General features: G+C 46.5%; 1 protein-coding gene and 1 non-coding gene across 4 annotated transcripts in view; one reads left to right on the forward strand and one right to left on the reverse strand.

The window, feature by feature from the left end:
- Nucleotides 1-18,190, reverse strand: part of pnp6 (purine nucleoside phosphorylase 6) — an 81,318-nt gene that overhangs the window by 37,864 nt on the left and 25,264 nt on the right. Inside the window, exon 1 of one of the 3 annotated variants that reach the window (XM_043707373.1) lies at nt 15,437-15,538. The exons of the other annotated variants lie outside the window; for them this stretch is intronic. The gene's annotated coding sequence lies outside the window, so the exon portion shown is untranslated. Of the gene's footprint in view, nt 1-15,436; nt 15,539-18,190 lie in introns of those variants that run through there. 3 annotated transcript variants of the gene reach the window in all.
- Nucleotides 2,481-2,599, forward strand: LOC122558757. Its single transcript, XR_006314245.1, has one exon. It is a non-coding gene; the product is annotated as a 5S ribosomal RNA (ribosomal RNA).

An 18,190-nucleotide genomic window follows, 5' to 3' on the forward strand; every position in this document is an offset into this window, starting at 1 on the left:
CGGCTTTCATTCATTTAGCATCTTTCATGCACTGCAACTCTCTCTGAGGGTGTGTTGCAGGAGTGCGAGTCAAAAGCAAACAGACACTGAGCCCCATAACAAGTTGTGTCAAGTCAGAAGGTTTTAAGGTGGTTCTAAAAGTGAAGGGGTTGTTGAGATGGAGAAGTCAAAAGGGGGGAGATTTAGAGTCAAGATTAAAGTCCCTGCAAGTTTGTTGGCCTTGTATGGAACTCTGTACAAGATGTCTCTGTTCACTGCTTCAGAGTGATGACTGAGATGATCTGTGATGGTGTGGGTCTGCTGTAATATTCCGTTGTCAGAATTTCTCATTGCTGTGGAACCACAGAAGATAACGCCTGCATTTGGGGCTCGAATAGAGACTTGTAACCTTCTGACACAATTTAACAAGGAATGAACATTACTTGTGAGTTCTTCTGTTTTATCTCCCTCTGCTGCTGGCAACAGGTCAGAGAACCTGTGAAATTCCTTCAACCACTGAGAGCTCACTCTACCGACTTTCTAGTTGCCTTGGCAACCATCAGTGAAAAAAAATATATACCTCAAGTTAAATTTAGACAGAATTTCAGCAACCAGACAGTGGCAAGACAGAGCATACAATGAGGTCAGATGTAGGTGGAGAGAAACACACACAAACATACAGACACAAAGGGACACAGACAAATCAAAAAGCGAGGTTTCTAAATAAAAGGAGCTGTGTTTACAAAATAATGCACATTTCAGAACGCTAAAAGAATCTTCCTGGAGCTGTGTCTAAAAACAAGGCAGGCTGGAAACTTTCAGATTCATTTCCAATTTTACAGGAGAGTTTTCACCATGGGCTCTCACCAAACTCTGCCTCAGTGATGACTATAACATATAGGAGCAGAATTAGGCCATTTGGCCCATCGCGTGTGCTCCGCAATTTGATTGTGGCTGACATATTCCTTAACCCCATTCTCCTGCCTTCTTCCTGTAACCCTCGATCCCCTTACTAATCAAGAAACGACCTATCTCTGTTTTAAATACACTTAACAACTTAGCCCCCTCTGTAACAATGACAGATTAACCACCCTCTGGCTGAAGAAATCCCTCCATATCTCAGTTGTAAAGGGTTGTCTCTTCACTCTGATACTGTGCCCTCAGGTCAATAGACAATAGACAACAGACAATAGGTGCAGGAGTAGGCCATTCTGCCCTTTGAGCCTGCACCACCATTCATCATGATCATGGCTGATCATCCTCAATCAGTATCCTGTTCCTGCCTTATCTCCATAACCCTTGATTCCACTATCCTTGAGAGCTCTATCCAACTCTTTCTTAAATGAATCCAGAGACTGGGCCTCCACTGCCCTCTGGGGAAGAGCATTCCACACAGCCACCACTCTCTGGGTGAACAAGTTTCTCCTCATCTCTGTCCTAAATGATCTACCCCGTATTTTTAAGCTGTGTCCTCAGGTTCGGTACTCACCCATCAGCGGAAACATGTTTCCTGCCTCCAGAGTGTCCAATCCTTTAATAATCTTATACATCTCAATCAGATCCCCTCTCAGTCTTCTAAACTCAAGGGTACACAAGCCCAGTCGCTCCAGTCTTTCAGTGTAAGGTAATCCCGCCATTCCAAGAATTGACCTCGTGAACCTACGCTGCATTCCCTCAATAGCCAGAATGTCTCTCCTCAAATTTGGAGACCAGAACTGCACACAGTACTCCAGGTGTGGTCTCACCAGGGCCCTGTACAGCTGCAGAAGGACCTCTTTGCTTCTATACTCAATCCCTCTTGTTATGAAGGCCAGCATGCTATTAGCCTTCTTCACTACCTGCTGTACCTGCATGCTTACCTTCATTGAGTGGTGTACAAGAACCCCCAGATCTCTCTGTACTGCCCCTTTACCTAAATTGATTCCACTTAGGTGGTAATCTGCCTTCCTGTTCTTGCCACCAAAGTGGATAAGGATCCATTTATCCACGTGAAAGTGCATCTGCCATGCATCTGAGCACTCACCTAACTTGTCCAGGTCACCCTGTAATCTCCTAACATCCTCATCACATTTCACCCTGCCACCCAGCTGATGAAATTTGCGAATGTTATTGCTAATACCATCTTGTATATCCTGAAGATAGATCGTAAAAAGCTGCGGTCCCAGTACTGATCCGTGCGGTACCCCACTGGCCAGTGCCCGGCATTCCGAAATGGAGGGGTGGAGGAGTGTGGAAGGATGAGAGAATGCAGGCTGCGGCCCTATGAAGCAGGGGGAGGGCTTGCAGTTGGCCTGTGTGGGGATGTGGGAGACTACAGGAGCCTGGTGGGCAAGGGCTGGCCTGAAAGGCAGCTGGAGGGACGGAGGGAGGGAAGCACGCACGGAGGAGGAAGAGCAAAGAGAAAAGAGAAAAAAAAGCCAAAGGGGATAAAGAGAAAGAGCAACAAAGAAAATGTGGCTGGCCAGCACGCCTTGAAGTAGGGAGAAAAGGCAGGGGCCAGCGCCTACGGCCATACTAGTCTGAAAACGCCAGATCTCGTCTGATCTCGGAAGCTAAGCAGACTCAGGCCTGGTTAGTACTTGGACGGGAGACCGCCTGGGAATACCAGGTGCAGTAGGCTTTTTCCGCCAGCAGTGGCTGCTCAAGTCACCCCTCTGCACTTGTCTTGTGCCAGGCAATGGAGCGGCAGGTTATTTTTGCTGCTGCTGCTGCTGTGCCTGGCATCAGTCTCCTGCAGGCACGAGACACGGAGGGGAGGAGAGCGGAGCGCTGCCAAAATCAGCAAGAAAGGCGGAAAGAAAGGGATTGGGGCTGCACGCTGTCTGCGGGTGGCAGTCAGGAAAGGCGGACAATAGACAATAGGTGCAGGAGTTGGCCATTCTGCCCTTCCAGCCTGCACCACCATTCAATATGATCATGGCTGATCATCCTTAATCAGTATCCTGTTCCTGCCTTATCTCCATAACCCTTGATTCCACTATCCTTGAGAGCCCTATCCAACTCTTTCTTAAATGAATCCAGAGACTGGGCCTCCACTGCCCTCTGGGGCAGAGCATTCCACACAGCCACCACTCTCTGGGTGAAGAAGTTTCTCCTCATCTCTGTCCTAAATGGTCTACCCCGTATTTTTAAGCTGTGTCCTCTGTTTCGGCACTCACCCCACAGCGGAAACATGTTGCCTGCCGCCACAGTGTCCAATCCTTTGATCATCTTATATGTCTCAACCAGATCCCCTCTCAGTCTTCTAAACTCAAGGGTACACAAGCCCAGTCGCTCCAGTCTTTCAGTGTAAGGTAATCCCGCCATTCCAGGAATTGACCTCGTGAACCTACGCTGCATTCCCTCAATAGCCAGAATGTCTCTCCTCAAATTTGGAGACCAGAACTGCACACAGTACTCCAGGTGTGGTCCCACCAGGGCCCTGTACAGCTGCAGAAGGACCTCTTTGCTTCTATACTCAATCCCTCTTGTTATGAAGGCCAGCATGCTATTAGCCTTCTTCACTACCTGATGTACCTGCATGCTTGCCTTCATTGACTGGTGTACAAGAACACCCAGATCTCTTCTCCCTTTCAAATTGCAGATTGAAGCTTATTGTATCATGGTCACTACTTCCCAATGGCTCCTTCACTTCGAGGTCCCTGATCAATTCTGGTTCATTGCACAATACCAGATCCACAATTGCTTTCTCCCTGGTAGGCTCCAGCACCAGCTGTTCTAAGAATCCATCTCGGAAGCACTCCACAAAGTCTCTTTCTTGAGGTCCAATACCATCCTGCCTCGTCCTAGTCTCTCCACTAATGGAAACATCTTCCCCACATCTACCCAATCTGGGCCTCTCAATATTCTCTAAGTTTCAATCAGATTCCCCTCCCCCACCCCCTCATCATTCTAAACTCCTTGAGGTGCATTCTCAGGATCATTCTTATAAACCTCTGGCCCCCCTCCAACACCAGCTCACCCTTCCTCAGATATATGGCCTAAGACTGCTTACAATATTCCAAATGCAGTCTGACTAGAGCTTTCTATCTCTGCTCTTATACTCTAGCCCTCACAAAATCAATGCTAACATTGCATTTGCCTTGCTAACTGCCAACTGAACTTTAAGAGAATCCTAACTAAGACCTCTAAGTTCCTTTGTGCTTCAGACTTCCGAAGTCTTTTCCCATTTGGAAAATAGTCCACTCTCTATTCTTCTTATCAATGTACATTACCTCACACTTTCCCACACTGTCTTCTATCTGCCACTTCTTTGTCCACTCTCTCAGCTCATCCATGTCCTTCTGCAGCCTCCCTACTTTCCCAACACTACCTGCCCCTCCATCTATCTTTGTGACCTCTGCAAATTTAGATACAATGCCCTTGGTTCCTTCATCCAGATCGGTAATGTGTAACGTGGTTCCAATACAAATCCTTACAGAACTCTATTCATCACCAGCTGCCATCCTGAAAAAGACCTCTTTATCCCTATTCTCTGCCTTCTGCCAGTCAGCCAATCCTCTAACCATGTTGGGCTCTTATTTAGCAACCCCCAGTCCGGTACCTTATCACCAGCTGCCATCCTGAAAAAGACCTCTTTATCCCTATTCTCTGCCTTCTGCCAGTCAGCCAATCCTCTATCTATGCCAGTACCTTGCCCCTAACCATGTTGGGCTCTTATTTAGCAACCCCCAGTCCGGTACCTTGTCAAAGGCCTTCTGGAATTCCAAATAGATTGTGTCCACTGGCTCTCCTTTGTCTAACTTGCTTGTTACCTCCTCAGAGAACTCTAATAGATTTGTCAAAGCAATGTTGACTCAGCCTTAGTTTACCACGCACTTCCAAGTACTCCGCAATCTTATCCTTAATAATGGACTCTAACATTTTACCAACAACTGAGGTCAGGCTAACTGGCCCATAATTTACCACCTTAAACAGGGTGTTACATTGGCCGGAGCTGAAAATGTGTTGCTGGAAAAGCGCAGCAGGTCAGGCAGCATCCAGGGAGCAGGAGAATCGACGTTTCGGGCATGAACCATTTTCCTCTAGAATCCTCCCGACTCCAGTGATGCCTGAAAGATCACCACAATGCCTCTACAATCTCCTCAGTGATCTCCTTCCGATCTCGAGGGTGTAGTTCATCCGGTCCAGGTGATGTATCCAACTTCAATCCTGTCAGCTTCCCCAGCGTCTCCTCCTTAGTAACGCCCATTACACTTACCTGACTCTCTTGAAGTCCAGGTATGCTGCTGGCTTCTTCCTTTGTGAAAACTGATGCAAAGTACCTTTCTCTGTTCCCCATTACTGCTTCTCCAGCCTCATTTTCCAGCAGCCCACTGTCCACTTTTGCCTTTCTCTTACCTTTTGCATATCGGAAAAACCTCTTGCAATATTCTTTTATATTACTAGCCAGCTTGCCCTCATATTTCAACTTCTCCCCTCTTATTGTTTTCTTTAGTTGGCCTCTGCTGGGGTTTTTGAAAGCTTCCCAATCCTCTGGCTTCTCACTAATCTTCAACACTTTCTGTGCTTTCTCCTTTGCTATTACACTGTCCTTGTTAGCCATGGTTGCTTCACCCTCCCTTGAGTAGGTTTCTTCTTCTTTGGGATGCTATTACACTGTCCTTACTGTCCATGGTTGCTTCACCCTCCCTTGAGTAGGTTTCTTCTTCTTTGGGATGTTTTTCTGCCGTCCCTCCCAAATTACCACAAGAAACTCTTACCATTGCTACTCCAACTTCTTCCCTGCTGGACTTCCTTTCCAGTCAACTCTGACCAGCTCCTCCCTCATGCTTTTGGAGTTGCCCTCACTCAATTGTAATAAAGTGACATCTGATTCAAGCTTCTCTATCTCAGACTGCAGGGTGAATTCTGTCACTTCATGGTCACTGCCCCCTCGAGGTTCTTTCACCTTGGGGCAGCACGGTGGCTCACTGCTGCCTCACAGCACCAGGGACCCAGGTTCGATTCCGGCCTTAGGCAACTGTCTGTGTGGAGTTTGCACATTCTCCCCGCATTTGTGTGGGTTTCCTCCGGGTGCTCCTGTTTCCTCCCACAGTCCAAAGATGTGCAGGTCAGGGTGAATTGGCCATGCTAAATTGCCCATAGTGTTAGGTGCATCAGTCAGAAGGAAATGGGTCTAGGTGGGTTACTCTTCGCGGGTTGGTGTGGACTTGTTGGGCCGAAGGGCCTGTTTCCATACTGTAGGGAATCTAATCTAAATTGCCTGTAGTGTTAGGTGCAGGGGTTAATGTAGGAGAATGGGTCTGGGTGGGTTGCTCTTCAGAGGGTCGGTGTGGACTTGGTGGGCCAAAGGGCCTGTTTCCACACTGTAGGGAATCTAATCTTAAGCTCCCTAATCAAGGCGCCATGGTAAGGCAATTTATAAAACTTTTCATCGTACCGGCCATTCTGATATAATGCACGTTTCATCGACGCAAATTGGCTGTAACGCGATTATCAAATTGTGGACAATGTTTGGATAATGCACACTTTCTACTGAATGGGTATAGCAATTTTCTATTAGCGATCTTTAATAGTGTGATTTTCTGCAGCGGTTTTCTGTCGCTCGATTTTCTATAGCATGGAGTGGCAGAGTGGCAGAACAACCTGTATTTTTCATGCAAAAATACCAATCACCAATAAATTTCTTTATTCCTATATATTACACTTCACCAAATGCAGAATTGCCTGTTTCCGAGTGGGCTGTACCACAAGCTGCTCTAAACAAAAATCTCGTAGACATTCCACAAAGTCCTTTTCCTGGGACCCGCTACCAAACTGATTTTCCCAGTTCCCCTGCATATAGAGGTCTGCCATTATTATTGTAATCAGGTCTACCTCCTGATTTATTTTCTGCCCCACATCCTGACTACAGCTTGTATATAACTCCCCGTACACACGGCCTGTACAGAACTCCCATCAAGATACGTTTTCCTTTGCAGTTCTTCAACTCTATCCACACAGGTTCTCCGCCTTCTCATCCTATAACACTTCTTGCTATTGAACAATGAACAAAGAAAATTACAGCACAGGAACAGGCCCTTCGGCCCTCTAAGCCCCCCGACCCAGATCCTCCATCTAAACCTGTCGCCTATTTTCTAAGGTCTGTAGCCCTCTACTCCCTGCCCATTCATGTATCTGTCTAGATATATCTTTAATGACACTATCGTGCCCACCTCTACCACCTCAGCTGGCAACGTGTTCCAGGCACCCACCACACTCTGCGTAAAGAACTTTACACGCATATCTCCCTTAACCTTTTTCCCTCTCACCTTGAACTCGTGACCCCTCATAATTGAGTCCCCCACTCTGGGAAAAAGCTTCTTGCTATCTACCCTCTTTATATGTCTCATGGTTTTTTAGACCTCAATCAGGTCCCCCCTCAACCTCTATCTTTCTAATGAAAATAATCCTAATCTACTCAATCTCTCTTCATGGCTAACGCCCTCCATACCAGGCAACATCCTGGTGAACCTCCTCCACACTCTCTCCAAAGCATCCACATCCTTTTGATAATGTGGCAAATAGAACTGTAACCAGTATTCCAAGTGTGGCCCAAACCAAAGTCTTATACAACTGTAACATGACCTGCCAACCTTTGTACTCAATACCCTGTCCGATGAAGGAAAGCATGTCTTATGCCTTCTTGACCACTCTATTGACCTGTGTTGCCACCTTCAGGGAACGATGAACCTGATCTCTCTGTACATCACTTTCCCCAGGACATTTCTATTTACTGTATAGTTCGCTCTTGAATTGGATCTTCCAAAGTGCATCACCTTGCACTTTCCTGGATTGAAGACCATCTGCCATTTCTCTGCCCATCTCTCCAATCTATCAATATTCTGCTGCATTCTCTGACAGTCCCTTTCACTATCTGCTACTCCACCAATCTTAGTGTCATCTGAAACCTGCTAATCAGACCACCTATACCTTCGTCCAGATCCTTTATGTATATCACAAACAACAGTGATCCCAGCACAAATCCCTATAGAACACATTGGTCACAGTTCTCCATTTTGAGAAACTCTCTTCCATTAGTACTCTCTGTTTCCTGTTGCCCAGCCAGTTCTCTATCCATCTAGCTAGAACACCCTGGACCCCATGCGACTTCACTTTCTCCCTCAGCCTACCATAGGGAACTTTCTCAAATGCCTTACTGAAATCCATGTATATGACATCTACAGCCCTTCCCTCATCAATCAACTTTGTCACTTCTTCAACAAATTCTAGTAAGTTGGTAAGACATGACCTTCCCTGTACAAAACCATGTTGTCTAACACTGATAAGCCCATTTTCTACCAAATGTAAATAGATCCTGTCCCTCAGTATCTTCTCCAACAGCTTCCCTACCACTGACATCAGGCTCAGAGTCTATAATTACCTGGAGTATCCCTGCTACCCTTCTTAAACAAGGTGACAACATTAGCAATTCTCCAGTCCTCCGGGACCTCACCCATGTTCAAGGATGGGCAAAGATATCTGTTAAGGCCCCAGCTATTTCCTCTCTCACTTCCCTCAGTAACCTGGGGTAGATCCCATCCGGACCTGGGGACTTGTCTACCTTAATACCTTTTAGAATGCCCAACACTTCCTCTGTCCTTATGCCAACTTCACAGAGTAATCAAACATCTATCCCTAACCTCAACATCCATCATGTCCCTCTCCTCGGTGAACACTGATGCAAAGTACTCATTAAGAATCTCACCCATTTTCTCTGACTCCATTCATAACTTCCCTCCTTTGTCCTTGAGTGGGCCAACCCTTTCTCCAGTTACCCTCTTGCTCCTTATATACGAGTAAAAGGCTGGGGGATTTTCCTTAACCCTGTGTGCTAAAGGTATTTCATGATCCCTTTTCGCCTTCTTAATTCCTCGTTTTAGATTGGTCCTACATTCCCGATATTCTTCCAAAGCTTCATCTGTTTTCCAGTTACCGGGACCTTATGTGTGCTTCCTTTTTCCTCTTAGCTAGTCTCACAATTTCACCTATCGTCCATGGTTCCCTAACCTTGCCATTTCTATCCGGCATTTTCATAGGAACCTGTCTCTCCTGCACTCTAATCAACCTCTCTTTAAAAGCCTGCCACATATCGAATGTGGATTTACTTTCAAACAGCTGCTCTCAATCTACATTCCCCAGCTCCTGCTGAAGTTTGGTATAGTTGGCCATCCTCCAATTTAGCACTCTTCCTTTAGCACCTCTCTCATTTTTGTCCATGAGCATTCTAAAACTTACGGAATTGTGATCACTATTCCCAAAGTAATCCCCTACTGACTCATCAACCACCTGGTCGGGCTCATTCCCCAACATTAGGTCCAGTTTGGCCCCTTCCCCAGTTGGACTATTCACATACTGCTCTGGAAAACCGTCCTGAATGCTCCTTACAAATTCTGCTCCATCTAGACCTCTTACACTAAGTGGATCCCAGTCAATGTTGGGAAAATTAAAATCTCCCATCACCACCATCCTTTCCCTTTCCATAATCTGTTTACCTATTTGTACCTCTATCTCTCACGGTCTGTTGGGAGGCCTGTAGTACAGGCCCAACATTGTTACCAAACCCTTCCCATCTCTGAGCTCTGCCCATATTGCCTCACTGCTAGAGTCCTCCATAGTCCTCCTTCAGCACACGTGATATCCTCTCTGACCAGTAATGCAACTCCTCCACCCCTATTACCTCCCTCTCTATCCCGCCTGAAGCATCAATATCCTGGGATATTTCATTGCCAATCTTACCCTTCCCTTAACCAAGTCTCAGTAATAGCAATAACATCATACCCCCAGCTACTAGTCCAAGCCCTAAGTTCATCTGCCTTACCTACTACATTTCTTGCATTAAAACAAATGCACTTCAGACCACCAATCCCTTTGCATTCATCATCTGCTCCCTGCCTAGTCTTCCCCTTAGTCACGCTGACTTCATTATCTAGTTCCTTACAGGCTTTAGTTACTACCACCTTACTGTTCACTAACCTCATTTGGTTTGTCATCCCTCTGCCACGTTAGTTTAAACCCTCCCCCACAGCATTAACAAAAGCACCCCCAAGGACATTGGACACCCAAGTGTAGACTGTCCAATTTATAATAGCCCCAACTATCCTAGAACCAGTCCCAATGTCCCAAAATTCTGAACCCTTCCCTCCTGCACCATCTCTCAAGCCACGCATTCATCCCGCCTAGTCTTTCATTTCTACTCTGACTGGCACCTGGCACTGGTAGCAATCCTGAGATTACTGCCTCTGAAGTCCTACTTTTTAACTTTGCTCCTAACTCCCTAAATTCTGCTTGTCAGACCTCATCCCATTTTTTACCTATATCATTGATGCCTATATGCACCACAACAACTGGCTGTTCACCCTCCCCCTTCAGAATGTTCTGCAGCCGATCTGAGGCATCCCTAACCCATGCACCTGGAAGACAACATACCATTTGGCAGTCTTGTTTTTGACCACAGAACCACCTGTCTACTCCCCTTACAATTGAATCCTCTATGACTGTAGCCCTTCCACTCCTTTTCCCACCCTTCTGTAGAGCAGAGCCAGCCACGGTGCCATGAACCTGGCTATAGCTGCCTTCCCCTGGTGAGCCATCACCCCCCATCAGTATCCAGAACGGTATTCCTGTTTTGGAGGGGGATGTCTGCAGGGGACACCTGCAATGCCTTCCTGCTTTTTCTCTGCCTTTTGGTCACCCATTCCCTTTCTCCCTCAGCAATCCTAATCTGCGGTGTGACCAATTCACTAAACGCACTATCCACGACCCCCTCAGCATTGCGTATGTGCCAAAGTGAGTCTGTCCGTAGCTCCAGAGCCGTCATGCGGTCTAACAAGAGCTGCAGCTGGACATACATCTTTAACTGAATGTCATTTTTTACTAACAAGTCAACCACCTCACCGCCAACTCCGCCCCCCGCCCCCCCAACCCCTGTACAACTGCCTGTCTTTTTGATTGGACATGTATCCTTGGATATTTAGTTCCAAGGAGAAAGTGAGGTTTAGATTAGATTAGATTACATTACAGTGTGGAAACAGGCCCTTCGGCCCAACAAGTCCACACCGACCCGCCGAAGCGCAACCCACCCATACCCTTACATTTACCCCTTACCTAAGGCTATGGGCAATTTAGCATGGCCAATTCACCTGACCTGCACATCTTTGGACTGTGGGAGGAAACCGGAGCACCCGGAGGAAACCCACGCAGACACGGGGAGAACGTGCAAACTCCACACAGTTAGTCGCCTGAGGCGGGAATTGAACCCGGGTCTCAGGCGCTGTGAGGCAGCAGTGCTAACCACTGTGCCACCGTGCCGCAGGTCTGCAGATGCTGGAGATCAGAGCTGAAAATGTGTTGCTGGAAAAGCGCAGCAGGTCAGGGAGAATCCAAGGAGCAGGAGAAGAAGGGCTCATGCTATTTTCAGCTATTTAGTTCCCAGTCCTGATTCACTTGCAGCCACATCTCTGTGATGCCCACACCATCTTACCTGCCAATTGCAATCTGAAGTCCAACACATTTACCTTGTTTCCTGTACTGCATGCATTTAAGTACAACACCTTCAGGTCCTGCTTTAACTGACCTCACTTCTCACAGCTCGAAGAGTGTGGTGCTGGAAAGGTACAGCTGGTCAGGCAGCATCCCGAGGAGCAGGATTCCTGATGAAGGGCTTATGCTCGAAACGTTGATTCTCCTGCTCCTCGGATGTTGCCTGACCGGCTGTGCTTTGCCAGCACCGCACCTCTCGACCCTGATCTCCACCATCTGCAGTGCTCACTTCCCCCACTCTGCTCATAGCTGTCTCCTTACAAAATGCACCTGAACTTAGATTCCTGACCCTTTCCATACCTTCTGCCCTATTATTTGTTCTAGAAACTTTAATAAACTCTGCTGAGCTCTCCACCACTTTAGCTTGTTTAAATCTTACCTCAACTCGCATCAGCAATTTGTCTACCTTATTTCAAATGTTTTGTGCATTCGGATACAAACTCTTTAAGTTTGTTCTATGATTGAGGTTCCCGACACTGTTATGGCTCCTTGGTACAATATGACATTCACACATTCTGTCCCTCCCTTTTACTTTCCGGTAGCAATTCACCCCATCCCTAACCAGCAACCCTACCTTCTCATTTACAATTCTTCATGTAACAACCCACCCTTCTACTATTTAGCTTAAAGCCCTGGGTATGTAATTCACCAAGACTCTGGTCTGAGCATGATTCAGGCGGTACTTGTCCCATCGGAACAGCTCCCTCCTTCCCAAGACTGGTGCCAATGTCCCACAGATTCAGGCCCGCTTCTCCCACACTAATCTTTGAGCCATGCATTTACCATTTTAATTCTGTTTAACCCTGTGCCAGTTAGCTTGTGGCTCAGGTACAAACCCAGCGATTGTTACTTCATTCCCTTGCTTTGGAATTTAACCGCTAGCTGTTCATATTTCCTCAGCAGATCACCGTCCTCTTTCTACCTACAGTTAGTTCTTCTATAACACGGGATTCATCAGCGCAAATTGGCTCTACTGCGATGGATGAACGGTTGTTTGCATAATACGAACTTTCTGCTGAACGAACGGTCCAATGGGTTTTCCATTGCGCGATTTCTATAGCGGTTTCCCATAGCACGATTTTCTACAGCGCGAGATTGCAGATGAACACAACTGTTGCGTTAGAGCAGAACGACCTGTATATTGTTGCTTCCTACTTCGAACACGACAACTAGATCTTTCCCCGCCCACTCCATGATCCTCTGTAACCCATTCGGAACCCAGGCACCAGGCACCTAACTCGGCCTTCGGGACTCTCGATCCTGGCCACACAGAACAGTGTCTATTCCCCTGACTATAGTTTCCCCAAAGTTTGTGAGAAGATTTGTCGCTCGGGTGCTCGTTGTTGTGGTTCTGTTTGCCGAGCTGGAAGTTACGACCTGTATATTGTTGCTTCCTACTTCGAACACGACAACTAGATCTTTCCCCGCCCACTCCATGATCCTCTGCAACCCATTCGGAACCCAGGCACCAGGCACCAAACACGGCCTTCGGGACTCTCCATCCTGGCCACACAGAACAGTGTCTATTCCCCTGACTATAGTATCCCCAATTACAATTACATTTCTCTTGATTAGCTCTCGTGTCGTTTCGTGGCTAGTTGATGTTCGTGGATGCGGATCGTTAGCTGTCTTCCTGTTTGTCCTATATAGTGTTTTGTGCATTCCTTGCATGGGATTTTGTACACCACATTAGTTTTGCTCATGCTTGGTATCGGGTCCTTCATTCTGGTAATTGTATCCCCAATTACAATTACATTTCTCTGGATTAGCTCCCTGTACCATGGTGCTATGGTCAGTTTGACCGTCCTCCCTACAGCCTCCACTCTCATCCACACACAGAGCAAGAATCTCAAACCTGTTAGATAAGCTCAAGGGCTGAGGTTCCTTCAGCACTACCTCCTGGATCCAACTAAACCTGCCTAGCCTATAGTCATATACTCTTATCCCTGAGCACTGTCTGAATTCTAGGCAGTGAATCCAAGAGATGTGATTGCCTCCTGATATACAGTGTGCAGGTAACTCTCTCTCTCTTCCTGATGCATCAAAATGTACGGATGATAAACCAAGCTTTGAGAATGAGCCATATAAGGAGGTGTTAGTGCAGGTGGCCAAAGGCTCTGTCAAAGATGGAGGTCTTAGGGAACATCAGCAAAGGATCATAGACCACAGGTGAGGCCCTTTGGCCCAACAAGTCAGGACCACCAAATGGACAATACTACCTACACACATCCCACTTTCCTCCATGAGACCCATAGTCTTGATTGTTGTGATATTTCAAGCTCTCATCCAAGTACCTTTTAAAGGTTGTAAGGTTTCCCACCTCAACTATCCTCCCAGAGAGTGCATTGCAGACCCCCACCATCCTCTGGGCACAAAAGCAATATCTTCACTTCCCCTCTCAACCTCCTGCCTATTACTTTCAAAACATTTTTCTTGACCCTTCAAATAAACTTACTTATCGTCACTCCCAAATTCTCATCGACATCATTTATGAATATCAATAGTCAATAAAGGACCCAGCACTGATCCCTGTGATACACTGCGACACACGGAACTCTACTCAAACCCCAAGTCTTCTAGAAACCACCACCCTCTGTCTCCTGTCGCTAATCCAATTTTGGATCCATCTTGCCAAGTTACCCTGGATCCCATGCACTTTGACCTTCTTTATCAACTTCCCATTTGGAACCTTGTCAAAGGCCTTGCTGAATTCCATCTGAACTACATTAATTGCCCTACCCTTAGCCAATGACTCCTTGAAAAATTCCACTAGATTTCATCAGCATGACCTCCCTCTGACAAAGCCGTGCTGCCTATCCCTAATCAAACCTTGCCTTTTTAAACGGAAATTAATTTTCTCCTTCAGTATTTTCTCCAATAGATTCCCTACCACCGATGCAATGTGAGGGTCATGACAAAGGAAAGTGAGGTAAAGAGCAGGAGAAGTCGATGGTGGGGTTTCCAGAGCTTAGCTCATTGGTGGCCACTCCTCCAGCTGCCAATGCTGGGTGATCAAATTCAAGAGATCCTCAAAACTGCAGGATTTCAGAGAACTCGCAAGGTTGTGAGGATGGAAGTGTTTACAGATACTGAGAGGGTGAAGCCATGTAGGAATTTCAAAACAAGGATTTTTTTTTCAGGAATCAGCTCCTTGCTTGACTGGAAACAAATGTAGGTCAGCAAACAGAGGTGCTGGGGAAATGTAACCTGGTGAGTGTAAGGACATGGACAGCAAAGGTTTTGATGACCACAGGCTTATGGCAGTGAGACAATGGGACACAGGCAATGGGATTGTAAGAGTCCAAGAAACAAAGACATAATTTGGGGGGGGTGGAGTGGGAGGTTTCAGCAGGGGTGGCACGGTGGTTAACACTGCTGCCTCACAGCACCAGAGACCCGGTTCAATCCCCACCTCAGGTGACTCTCTGTGTAGAGTTTGCACATTCTCTTGGTGTCCATGTGGGTTTCCTCTGGGTGCTCCGGTTTCCTCCCACCATCCAAAAATATGCAGGTTAGGGTGAATTGGCCATGCTAAATTGCCTGTAGTGTTAGGGGAATTGGTCGGGGTCAGTGTGGACTTGTTGGGCCGAAGGGCCTGTTTCCACACTGTAAGTGAGCTGAGGTAGGAAACAAAGTCATGTGATTTTTATTTCTGTATGTTACATCGATGCAAGCTATGAGTGCTGATAAACTGCTCAGAAGAAATCCCTACCTTTTAACCAACCCTATCTGGTCAGGGGGTAAAAACGCAGGAATGGATAAAGAGGATATGACTTTATATTTGGGAAATGAATTGAAAAGGGTACAAACATATCGTGAAGGAAGAGGGAAAAGTTCATTTCCAATTTACATTATTTTGGGCGAACTATGTTTGAAATGAGAAAGTTTTGATTCCAAAATGTTGGCAGAAAGTAGCATAAGGCATGGTCCTAACCTGGCAAAGACTCAAGCAGAAAGTTCTCCCTGCGGCCAGGGACATAGAGCCGTGCAAATGTGATCACTGCTGTGACAAAGCTGTCTTTATCCAGAGAACAGGCCGAACCTGGAGTGGATGAGATAAATATTAATATGGCTAGTGGGATGCAAAACCTTCATAGCAGAGTGAGGGCGTTATACTTCAGGTTCGGGTGGCACGGTGGCTCAGTGGTTAGCACTGCCGCCTCATAGCGCCAGGGACTCTGGTTCGATTCCAGCCTCGGGTGACTGTTCGTGTGGAGTTTGCACATTCTCCCTGTGCCTGTGTGGGTTTGCTCTGGTTTCCTCCCACAGTCCAAAGACGTGCAGGTCAGGTGAATCGGCCGTGCTAAATTGCCCATTGTGTCCAGGGATGTGTAAATTAGGTGCATTAGTCAGGGGTAAATATGAAATAGGGGGAAATGGGTCACTCTTCAGAGGGTCAGGGTGGACTTGTTGGGCCAAAGGGCCTGTTTCCACGCTGTAGGGGATTCTTCTATTATACAGGACATCAGTGAGACCATATCTTGAATCCTGTGTTTGGTCTCTATTTTTAAGGGAGGATGTAGATTGGTTGGAGGTGGTTCAGAGGAACTTGAAACTAGATTGGTCATAGAATCCCTACAGTGTGGAAGCAGGCCATTCAGCCCATCAGGCCCAGACCAACCTTCCAAGAGCATTTTAGCCAAATCGACCCATCCCTGAAACCCAGCCTTTCCCATGGCCAATCCATTGAACCTACACATTTCTGGACTGTGGTAGAAAACCCACGCAGACACGACAAGAACATGCAAACTCCACACGGACAGTCGCCTGCGGCTGGAATCAAACCTGGGTCCCTGGTGCGGTGAGGTAGCAGCACTAACCACTGAGCCACTGTGATGCCTGGAATGAATGGGTTGTCTTATGCGGACCGGTTGCACAGCATGCCATTGGACGTGGGGGGTGATTTGATCAAAGTGAATAAGGCCTTGAATGGTCTTGACAAGATGGAAGGGGTTTTTCTTCTTGCAGATTGGTGCAGGTCTACAAGTACTGTTTTAGAACTAGGGATCAGCTCAGTTGGAGAAAGAAGGGTGGTGGGGGTCTGCAATGGGAGGATAGTTGAGATGGGAAACCTTACAACCTTTAAAAGGTACTTGGATGAGAGCTTGAAATATCACAACAATCAAGACTATGGGTCTCGTGGAGGAAAGTGGGATGTGTGTAGGTAGTATTGTTCATTTGGTGGTCCTGACTTGTTGGGCCAAAGGGCCTCACCTGTGGTCTATGATCCTTTGCTGATGTTCCCTAAGACCTCCATCTTTGACAGAGCCTTTGGCCACCTGTACTAACACCTCCTTATATGGCTCATTCTCAAAGCTTGGTTTATCATCTGTACATTTTGATGCATCAGGAAGAGAGAGAGAGTTACCTGCACACTGTGTATCAGGAGGCAATCACATCTCTTGGATTCACTGCCTAGAATTCAGACAGTGGTCAGGGATAAGAGTATATGACTATAGGCTAGGCAGGGTTAGTTGGATCCAGGAGGTAGTGCTGAAGGAACCTCAGCCCTTGAGCTTATCTAACAGGTTTGAGATTCTTGCTCTGTGTGTGGATGAGAGTGGAGGCTGTAGGGAGGACGGTCAAACTGACCATAGCACCATGGTACAGGGAGCTAATCAAGAGAAATGTAATCGTAATTGGGGATACTATAGTCAGGGGAATAGACACTGTTCTGTGTGGCCAGGATCGAGAGTCCCGAATATTTTTCTCTCTGGAGGGTTGTGTGTGGAAGGGAGTTTGGAATTCTCTACCTCAAAAGGTGGTGAATGTTGAGGGGGTGTCATTAAATATTTTTAATGCAGAAGCAGATAAATTCTTGTTAGGCTGGGAATCAAGGGTAATTGGGAATAGTTGGGAAACACAAACAGATCATCTCTGACCCTATTGGATGACAGAATAGGCTCATGGGGTGAAGTGGTCTACTCTTGCTTCCATTTTGAGCATTCATAAATTCAAAAAAGGCTTTAATCTCAGAGTGAGTACAATTCTGGAAAAAACAAAATTCATTTACAGAGTCCCAAGTATTGGTGAAATAATTGTTGATTTTATCAATGGTCTCTACAGATTAGCTAATAAATATGAATATGGGATTTAAGTACTGAATTGATCAGAGGCTGTATAGTTTTGGACCTGCTGTTTAGTCTTTATCAGAGTTATTCCAGGAATATGATTTCACTGAACAGGCTCAAGGGCCTGAAATCCTTTCTCTTGTTCCTACCCAATTGTCAATTGTATCAAGCTGATAATTAGTAGAGCATGGCAGAGAATGAGAAAAGCATGTTTACATTAATTGAATGAGTGATCGTTAAAATAGTACGATCACGGGGTTTCAATAATTTAATCTCCTGCCTTCCAGATGCACCCTTCCTCTTCATAAAGCCACCCAAACGCTTGGATTGTTTTTTTGCTCTGTCGGTAATTTTCCTGCATGTTCTTGTTATTTTGTTTACAGAGCAGAAATATTGTGATTCACACACACACACACACACACACACACACACACAGACAGACAGACACATACACACACACAGACAGACACACACAAACAGACACACACATACAGACAGACACACAGACAGACACACAGACAGACACAAACAGACACACACACACACACATACAAACAGACACACACACACAGAGACAGACAGACACACACACAGACACAGACACGCACAAACAGACA

The sequence above is a fragment of the Chiloscyllium plagiosum genome, chromosome 17 (assembly GCF_004010195.1).
Source record: "Chiloscyllium plagiosum isolate BGI_BamShark_2017 chromosome 17, ASM401019v2, whole genome shotgun sequence".
Lineage (NCBI taxonomy): Eukaryota > Metazoa > Chordata > Chondrichthyes > Orectolobiformes > Hemiscylliidae > Chiloscyllium > Chiloscyllium plagiosum.